Source organism: Cyprinus carpio, chromosome B14 (genome assembly GCF_018340385.1).
Source record: "Cyprinus carpio isolate SPL01 chromosome B14, ASM1834038v1, whole genome shotgun sequence".
NCBI lineage: Eukaryota > Metazoa > Chordata > Actinopteri > Cypriniformes > Cyprinidae > Cyprinus > Cyprinus carpio.
The window spans coordinates 3,644,951-3,655,741 of NC_056610.1; positions in this window are offsets into that span (position 1 = coordinate 3,644,951).

A 10,791-nucleotide genomic window follows, 5' to 3' on the forward strand; every position below is an offset into this window, starting at 1 on the left:
ACTAGTATCTCAGTGAAATCTGTTTTCTGCATTGCAAAAACACTTCATTTAAGATGTTAGAAACACCTTTAATGTGGGCAAGCTTTAGTCTTAACTTTGTACAAACCATCATACTCTAACAGAGAAAAAAGGTTTTCAGCACTTGTGTGCTTTCATTCTGTTCATTTCCTTAGTTGCACGACAAAAAAGTTTCTGGTCACAGAAGCGCTAAACTGAGCGTTTTATGCCTAAAGCTCAAACATAAGTTCATGATCATAAAACTAGTATCTCACTGAAATCTGTTTTCTGCATTGCAAAAAACATTTCATTTAAGATGTTAGAAACACCTTTAATGTGGGCAAGCTTTAGTCTTAACTTTGTACAAACCATCATACTCTAACAGAGAAAGAAGTTTTTCAGCACTTGTTGTGGGCTTTCTTTCTGTTCATTTCCATAGTTGCACTAACAGAGTGTTTCTGGTCACAGAAGCGCTAAACTGTGCGTTTAATGCTTAGAAGCTCAAACATAAGTTCATGATCATAAAACTAGTATCTCAATGAAATCTGTTTTCTGCATTGCAAAAACATTTCATTTAAGATGTTAGAAACACCATTTAATGTGGGCAAGCATTTAGTCTTAACTTTGTACAAAACATCATACTCCAACAGAGAAAGAAGTTTATCAGCAATTGTGTGCTTTGTTTCTGTTCATTTGCTTAGTTGCACTAACAGAGTGTTTCTCTTCACAGAAGCTCTAAACTGAGCGTTTTATGATTAGAAGCTCAAACATAAGTTCATGATCATAAAACTAGTAACTCACTGAAATCTGTTTTCTGCATTGCAAAAACATTTCATTTAAGATGTTAGAAACACCTTTAATGTGGGCAAGCTTTAGTCTTAACTTTATACAAACCATCATACTCTAACAGAGAAAGAAGGTTTTCAGCACTTGTGTGCTTTCATTCTGTTCATTTGCTTAGTTGCACTAACAGAGTGTTTCTGGTCACAGAAGCGCTAAACTGAGCGTTTTATGCCTAAAAGCTCAAACATAAGTTCATGATCATAAAACTAGTATAACACTGAAATCTGGTTTCTGCACTGCAATAACATTTCATTTAAGATGTTAGTAACACTTTTAATGTGGGCAAGCTTTAGTCTTAACTTTGTACAAACCATCATACTCTAACAGAGAAAGAAGGTTTTCAGCACTCGTGTGCTTTCTTTCTGTTCATTTGCTTAGTTGCACTAACAGAGTGTTTCTCTTCACAGAAGCGCTAAACTGAGCGTTTTATGCTTAGAAGCTCAAACATAAGTTCATGATCATAAAACTAGTATCTCAATGAAATCTCTTTTCTGCATTGCAAAAACATTTCATTTAAGATGTTAGAAACACCTTTAATGTGGGCAAGCTTTATTCTTAACTTTGTACAAACCATCATACTCTAACAGAGAAAGAAGGTTTTCAGCACTTGTGTGCTTTCATTCTGTTCATTTGCTTAGTTGCACTAACAGAGTGTTTCTGGTCACAGAAGCGCTAAACTGAGCGTTTTATGCCTAGAAGCTCAAACATAAGTTCATGATCATAAAACTAGCATCTCACTGAAATCTGTTTTCTGCATTGCAAAAACATTTCATTTAAGATGTTAGAAACACCTTTAATGTGGGCAAGCTTTAGTCTTAACTTTGTACAAACCATCATACTCTAACAGAGAAAGAAGGTTTTCAGCACTTGTGGGCTTTCATTCTGTTCAATTACTTAGTTGCACTAACAGAGTGTTTCTGTTCACACAACCGCTAAACTGTGCGTTTTATGCTTAAAAGCTCAAACATAAGTTCATGATCATAAAACTAGTATCTCAGTGAAATCTGTTTTCTGCATTGCAAAAACACTTCATTTAAGATGTTAGAAACACCTTTAATGTGGGCAAGCTTTAGTATTAACTTTGTACAAACCATCATACTCTAACAGAGAAAGAAGGTTTTCAGCACTTTTGGGCTTTCTTTCTGTTCATTTGCTTAGTTGCACTACCAGAGTGTTTCTGTTCTCACCAGCGCTAAACTGAGCATTTTATGCTTAGAAGCTCAAACATGAGTTCATGATCATAAAACTAGTATCTCAGTGAAATCTGTTTTCTGCATTGCAAAAACACTTCATCTAAGATGTTAGAAACACCCATTAATGTGGGCAAGCTTTAGTCTTAACTTTGTTCAAACCATCATACTCTAACAGAGAAAGAAGGTTTTCAGCACTTGTTGTGCTTTCTTTCTGTTCATTTGCTTAGTTGCACTAACAGAGTGTTCCTGTTCACAGAAGCGCTAAACTTAGCGTTTTAAGCTTAGAAGCTCAAACATGAGTTCATGATCATAAAACTAGTATCTCACTGAAATCTGTTTTCTGCATTGCAAAAAACATTTCATTTAAGATGTTAGAAACACCTTTAATGTGGGCAATCTTTAGTCTTAACTTTGTACAAACCATCATACTCTAACAGAGAAAGAAGGTTTTACAGCACTTGTGTGCTTTCTTTCTTCTGTTCATTTGCTAGTTGCACTAACAGAGTGTTTCTGTTCACAGAAGCGCTAAACTGAGCGTGTTATGCCTAGAAGCTCAAACATAAGTTCATGATCATAAAACTAGTATCTCACTGAAATCTGTTTTCTGCATTGCAAAAACATTTCATTTAAGATGTTAGAAACACCTATAATGTGGGCAAGCTTTAGTCTTAACTTTGTACAAACCATCATACTCTAACAGAGAAAGAAGGTTTTCAGCACTTGTTGGCTTTCATTCTGTTCATTTGCTTAGTTGCACTAACAGAGTGTTTCTGGTCACAGAAGTGCTAAACTGAGCGTTTTATGCTTAGGATCTCAAACATAAAATCATGATCATAAAACTAGTATCTCACTGAAATCTGTTTTCTGCATTGCAAAAACATTTCATTTAAGATGTTAGAAACACCTTTAATGTGGGCAAGCTTTAGTCTTAACTTTGTACAAACCATTATACTCTAACAGAGAAAGAAGGTTTTCAGCACTCGTGTGCTTTCTTTCTGTTCAATGGCTTAGTTGCACTACCAGAGTGTTTCTGTTCTCAGCAGCGCTAAACTGAGCGTTTTATGCTTAGAAGCTCAAACATGAGTTCATGATCATAAAACTAATATCTCACTGAAATCTGTTTGCTGCATTGCAAAAACATTTCATTTAAGATGTTAGAAACACCTTTAATGTGGGCAAGCTTTAGTCTTAACTTTGTACAAACCATCATACTCTAACAGAGAAAGAAGGTTTTCAGCACTTGTGTGCTTTCATTCTGTTCATTTGCTTAGTTGCACTAACAGAGTGTTTCTCGTCACAGAAGCGCTAAACTGAGCGTTTTATGCCTAAAAGCTCAAACATAAGTTCATGATCATAAAACTAGTATCTCACTGAAATCTGTTTTCTGCATTGCAAAAACATTTCAAGATGTTAGAAACACCTTTAATATAGGTAAGCTTTAGCCTTAACTTTGTTCAAACCATCATACTCTAACAGAGAAAGAAGGTTTTCAGCACTTGTTGTGCTTTCTTTCTGTTCATTTGTTTTGTTGCACTAACAGAGTGTTTGTTCACAGAAGCGCTAAACTGAGCGTTTTATGCCTAGATGCTCAAACATAAGTTCATGATCATAAAACTAGTATCTCACTGAAATCTGTTTTCTGCATTGCAAAAACATTTCATTTAAGATATTAGAAACACCTTTAATGTGGGCAAGCTTTAGTCTTAACTTTGTACAAACCATCATACTCTAACAGAGAAAGAAGGTTTTCAGCACTGGTTGGCTTCCTTTCTGTTCATTTGCTTAGTTGCACTAACAGAGTGTTTCTGGTCACAGAAGCGCTAAACTGATCGTTTTATGCTTAGAAGCTCAAACATAAGTTCATGATCATAAAACTAGTAAAACACACTGAAATCTGTTTTCTGCATTGCAAAAACATTTCATTTAAGATGTTAGAAACACCTTTAATGTGGGCAAGCTTCAGCCTTAACTTTGTACAAACCATCATACTCTAACAGAGAAAGAAGGTTTTCAGCACTTGTGTGCTTTCATTCTGTTCATTTGCTTAGTTGCACTAACAGAGTGTTTCTGGTCAAAGAAGCGCTAAACTGAGCGTTTTATGCCTAGAAGCTCAAACATAAGTTCATGATCATAAAACTAGTATCTCACTGAAATCTGTTTTCTGCATTGCAAAAACATTTCATTTAAGATGTTAGAAACATGTGGATAATTTAGTCTTAACTTTGTACAAACCAACATACTCTAACAGAGAAAGAAGGTTCTCACCAAAACACCGTTTTATTAAACATAAGTTCATGATGTATCTCACTGAAATCTGGCATTGCAAAAACATTTCAGATCTTAAAACTTTAATGTGGGCAAACCTTAACTTTGTACATACCATCATACTCTAACAGAGAAAGAAGGTTTTTCAGCACCTTCTGTGCTTTCTTTCTGTTCATTTGCTTAGTTGCACTAACAGAGTGTTTCTGGTCACAGAAGCGCTAAACTGAGCGTTTTATGCCTAAAAGCTCAAACATAAGTTCATGATCATAAAACTAGTATAACACACTGAAATCTGTTTTCTGCATTGCAAAAACATTTCATTTAAGATGTTAGAAACACCATTAATGTGGGCAAGCTTTAGTCTTAACTTTGTTCAAACCATCATACTCTAACAGAGAAAGAAGGTTTTCAGCACTTGTGTGGCTTTATTTCTGTTCATTTGCTTAGTTGCACTAACAGAATGTTTCTGTTCACAGAAGCGCTAAACTGTGCGTTTTAAGCTTAGAAGCTCAAACATAAGTTCATGATCATAAAACTAGTATCTCACTGAAATCTGTTTTCTGCATTGCAAAAACATTTCATTTAAGATGTTAGAAAGACCATTAATGTGGGCAAGATTTAGTCTTAACTTTGTTCAAACTATCATTCTCTAACAGAGAAAGCAGTTTTTCAGCACTTGTGTGCTTTCATTCTGTTCATTTGCTTAGTTGCACTAACAGAGTGTTTCTGGTCACAGAAGCGCTAAACTGAGCGTTTTATGCCTAAAAGCTCAAACATAAGTTCATGATCATAAAACTAGTATAACACTGAAATCTGTTTTCTGCATTGCAAAAACATTTCATTTAAGATGTTAGAAACACCATTAATATAGGTAAGCTTTAGCCTTAACTTTGTTCAAACCATCATACTCCAACAGAGAAAGAAGGTTTTCAGCACTTGTTGTGCGCTTTCTTTCTGTTCATTTCCATAGTTGCACTAACAGAGTGTTTCTGGTCAAAGAAGCGCTAAACTGAGCGTTTTAAGCTTAGGAGCTCAAACATAAGTTCATGATCATAAAACTAGTATCTCACTGAAATCTGTTTTCTGCATTGCAAAAACATTTCAAGATGTTAGAAACACCATTAATGTGGGCAAGCTTAAGTCTTAACTTTGTACAAACCATCATACTCTAACAGAGAAAGAAGGTTTTCAGCACTTGTGTGCTTTCATTCTGTTCATTTGCTTAGTTGCACTAACAGAGTGTTTCTGGTCAAAGAAGCGCTAAACTGAGCGATTTATGCTTAGAATCTCAAACACAAGTTCATGATCATAAAACTAGTATCTCACTGAAAGCTGTTTTCTGCATTGCAAAAACATTTCATTTAAGATGTTAGAAACACCTTTAATGTGGGCAAGCTTTAGTCTTAACTTTGTACAAACCATCATACTCTAACAGAGAAAGAAGGTTTTCAGCACTTGTGTGCTTTCATTCTGTTCATTTGCTTAGTTGCACTAACAGAGTGTTTCTGGTCACAGAAGCGCTAAACTGAGCGTTTTATGCCTAAAAGCTCAAACATAAGTTCATGATCATAAAACTAGTATCTCACTGAAATCTGTTTTCTGCAATTGCAAAAACATTTCATTTAAGATGTTAGAAACCTTTAATGTGGGCAAGCTTTAGTCTTAACTTTGTACAAACCATCATACTCTAACAGAGAAAGAAGGTTTTCAGCATTGGTGTGTGCTTTTCTTTCTGTTCATTTGCTTAGTTGCACTAACAGAGTGTTTCTGGTCACAGAAGCGCTAAACTGAGCGACTTAATGCTTAGAAGCTCAAACATAAGTTCATGTTCATAAAACTAGTATCTCAATAAATCTGTTTTCTGCATTGCAAAAACATTTCATTTAAGATGTTAGAAACACCCTTTAATGTGGGCAAGCTTTAGTCTTAACTTTGTACAAACCATCATACTCTAACAGAGAAAGAAGGTTTTCAGCACTTGTGTGCTTTCATTCTGTTCATTTGCTTAGTTGCACTAACAGAGTGTTTCTGGTCACAGAAGCGCTAAACTGAGCGTTTTATGCTTAGAAGCTCAAACATAAGTTCATGATCATAAAACTAGTATCTCAGTGAAATCTGTTTTCTGCATTGCAAAAACACATTTCATTTAAGATGTTAGAAACACCTTTAATGTGGGCAAGCTTTAGTCTTAACTTTGTACAAACCATCATACTCTAACAGAGAAAGAAGGTTTTCAGCACTTGTGTGCTTTCATTCTGTTCATTTGCTTAGTTGCACTAACAGAGTCTTTCTGGTCACAGAAGCGCTAAACTGAGCGTTTTATGCAAAAAGCTCAAACATAAGTTCATGATCATAAAACTAATATCTCACTGAAATCTCTTTTCTGCATTGCAAAAACATTTCATTTAAGACGTTAGAAACACCTTTAATGTGGGCAAGCTTTAGTCTTAACTTTGTACAAACCATCATATTCTAACATAGAAAGAAGAATTTCAGCACTTTTGGGCTTTCTTTCTGTTCAATTGCTTAGTTGCACTAACAGAGTGTTTCTGTTCACAGAACCGCTAAACTGAGCGTTTTATGCCTAAAATATCAAACATAAGTTCATGATCATAAAACTAGTATAACACTGAAATCTGTTTTCTGCATTGCAAAAACATTTCATTTAAGATGTTAGAAAGACCATTAATGTGGGCAAGATTTAGTCTTAACTTTGTTCAAACCATCATACTGTAACAAAGAAAGCAGTTTTTCAGCACTTGTGTGCTTTCATTCTGTTCATTTGCTTAGTTGCACTAACAGAGTGTTTCTGGTCACAGAAGCGCTAAACTGTGCGTTTTAAGCTTAGAAGCTCAAACATAAGTTCATGATCATAAAACTAGTATCTCACTGAAATCTGTTTTCTGCATTGCAAAAACATTTCATTTAAGATGTTAGAAAGACCATTAATGTGGGCAAGATTTAGTCTTAACTTTGTTCAAACCATCATACTCTAACAGAGAAAGAATGTTTTCAGCACTTTTGGGCTTTCATTCTGTTCATTTGCTTAGTTGCACTAACAGAGTGTTTCTGGTCACAGAAGCGCTAAACTGAGCGTTTTATGCCTAGAAGTTCAAACATAAGTTCATGATCATAAAACTAGTATCTCAGTGAAATCTGTTTTCTGCATTGCAAAAACACTTCATTTAAGATGTTAGAAACACCTTTAATGTGGGAAAGCTTTAGTCTTAACTTTGTACAAACCATCATACTCTAACAGAGAAAGAAGGTTTTCAGCACTCGTGTGCTTTCATTCTGTTCATTTGCTTAGTTGCACTAACAGAGTGTTTCTCGTCACAGAAGCGCTAAAACTGAGCGTTTTATGCCTAAAAAGCTCAAACATAAGTTAATGATCACAAAACTAGTAACTGATTGAAATCTGTTTTCTGCATTGCAAAAACATTTCATTTAAGATGTTAGAAACACCTTTAATTTGGGCAAGCTTTAGTCATAACTTTGTACACACCATCATACTATAACAGAGAAAGAAGGTTTTCAGCACTTGTGGGATTTGTTTCTGTTCATTTCCTTAGTTGCACTAACATAGTGTTTCTGGTCACAGAAGCGCTAAACTGAGCGTTTTATGCTTAGAAGCTCAAACATAAGTTCATGATCATAAAACTAGTATCTCACTGTAATCTGTTTTCTGCATTGCAAAAACACGTCATTTAAGATGTTAGAAACACCTTTAATGTGGGCAAGCTTTATTCTTAACTTTGTACAAACCATCATACTCTAACAGAGAAAGAAGGTTTTCAGCATTTGTGGTCTTTCTTTCTGTTCATTTCCTTAGTTGCACTAACAGAGTGTTTCTGTTCACAGAACCGCTAAACTGTGCGTTTTATGCTTAGAAGCTCAAACATAAGTTCATGATCATAAAACTAGTATCTCAATGAAATCTGTTTTCTGCATTGCAAAAACATTTCATTTAAGATGTTAGAAACACCTTTAATATAGGCAAGCTTTAGCCTTAACTTTGTACAAACCATCATACTCTAACAGAGAAAGAAGGTTTTCAGCACTCGTGTGCTTTCTTTCTGTTCATTTGCTTAGTTGCACTAACAGAGTGTTTCTGTTCACAGAAGCGCTAAAATGAGCGTTTTATGCCTAAAAGCTCAAACATAAGTTCATGATCATAAAACTAGTATAACACTGAAATCTGTTTTCTGCATTGCAAAAACATTTCATTTAAGATGTTAGAAACACCATTAATGTGGGCAAGCTTTAGTCTTAACTTTGTTCAAACCATCATACTGTAACAGAGAAAGCAGTTTTTCAGCACTTGTGTGCGCTTTCTCTTTCTGTTCATTTGCTTAATTGCACTAACAGAGTGTTTCTGTTCACAGAAGCGCTAAACTGAGCGTTTTATGGTTAGAAGCTCAAACATTAGTTCATGATCATAAAACTAATATCTCACTGAAATCTGTTTTCTGCATTGCACAAACATTTCATTTAAGTTGTAAGAAACACCATTAATGTGGGCAAGCTTTAGTCTTAACTTTGTTCAAACCATCATACTCTAACAGAGAAAGAAGGTTTTTCAGCACTTGTGTGCTTTCATTCTGTTCATTTGCTTAGTTGCACTAACAGAGTGTTTCTGGTCACAGAAGCGCTAAAACTGAGCGTTTTATGCCTAAAAGCTCAAACATAAGTTCATGATCATAAAACTAGTATAACACACTGAAATCTGTTTTCTGCATTGCAAAAACATTTCATTTAAGATGTTAGAAACACCTTTAATGTGGGCAAGCTTTAGTCTTAACTTTGTACAAACCATCATACTCTAACAGAGAAAGAATGTTTTCAGCACTTGTGGATTTGTTTCTGTTCATTTGCTTAGTTGCACTAACAGAGTGTTTCTGGTCACAGAAACGCTAAACTGAGCGTTTTATTCTTAGAAGCTCAAACATAAGTTCATGATCATAAAACTAGTATCTCAGTGAAATCTGTTTTCTGCATTGCAAAAACACTTCATTTAAGATGTTAGAAACACCTTTAATGTGGGCAAGCTTTAGTCTTAACTTTGTACAAACCATCATACTCTAACAGAGAAAGAAGGTTTTCAGCACATGTGTGCTTTCTGTTCATTTGCTTAGTTGCACTAACAGAGTGTTTCTGGTCAAAGAAGCGCTAAACTGAGCGTTTTATGCCTAGAAGCTCAAACATAAGTTCATGATCATAAAACTAATAACACACTGAAATCTGTTTTCTGCATTGCAAAAACATTTCATTTAAGATGTTAGAAACACCTTTAATGTGGGCAAGCTTAAGTCTTAACTTTGTTCAAACCATCATACTCTAACAGAGAAAGAAGGTTTTCAGCACTTGTGTGCTTTCTTTCTGTTCATTTGCTTAGTTGCACTAACAGAGTGTTTCTGGTCACAGAAGCGCTAAACTGTGCGTTTTAAGCTTAGAAGCTCAAACATAAGTTCATGATCATAAAACTAGTATCTCACACTGAAAAATCTGTTTTCTGCATTGCAAAAACATTTCATATAAGATGTTAGAAACACCTTTAATGTGGGCAAGCTTTAGTCTTAACTTTGTACAAACCATCATACTCTAACAGAGAAAGAAGGTTTTCAGCACTTGTGTGCTTTCATTCTGTTCATTTGCTTAGTTGCACTAACAGAGTGTTTCTCGTCACAGAACCGCTAAACTGAGCGGTTTTTTAATGCTTAGAAGCTCAAACATAAGTTCATGATCATAAAACTAGTAACTCACTGAAATCTGTTTTCTGCATTGCAAAAACATTTCATTTAAAATGTTAGAAACACATTTAATGTGGGCAAGCTTTAGTCTTAACTTTGTACAAACCATCATATTCTAACATAGAAAGAAGATTTTCAGCACTTGTGTGCTTTCATTCTGTTCATTTGCTTAGTTGCACTAACAGAGTGTTTCTGTTCACAGAACCGCTAAACTGAGCGTTTTATGCCTAAAAGCTCAAACATAAGTTCATGATCATAAAACTAGTATAACACTGAAATCTGTTTTCTGCATTGCAAAAACATTTCATTTAAGATGTTAGAAACACCATTAATGTGGGCAAGCTTTAGTCTTAACTTTGTTCAAACCATCATACTCTAACAGAGAAAAGAAAGAGGTTTTCAGCACTTGTTGTGCTTCTTTCTTCTTTCTGTTCATTTGCTTAGTTGCACTAACAGAGTGTTTCTGTTCACAGAAGAGCTAAAACTGAGCGTTTTATGCTTAGAAGCTCAAACATAAGTTCATGATCATAAAACTAGTAACTCAGTGAAATCTGTTTTCTGCATTGCAAAAACATTTCATTTAAGATGTTAGAAACACCTTTAATGTGGGCAAGATTTAGTCTTAACTTTGTTCAAACCATCATACTGTAACAGAGAAAGCAGTTTTTCAGCACTTGTGTGCTTTCATTCTGTTCATTTGCTTAGTTGCACTAACAGAGTGTTTCTGGTCACAGAAGCGCTAA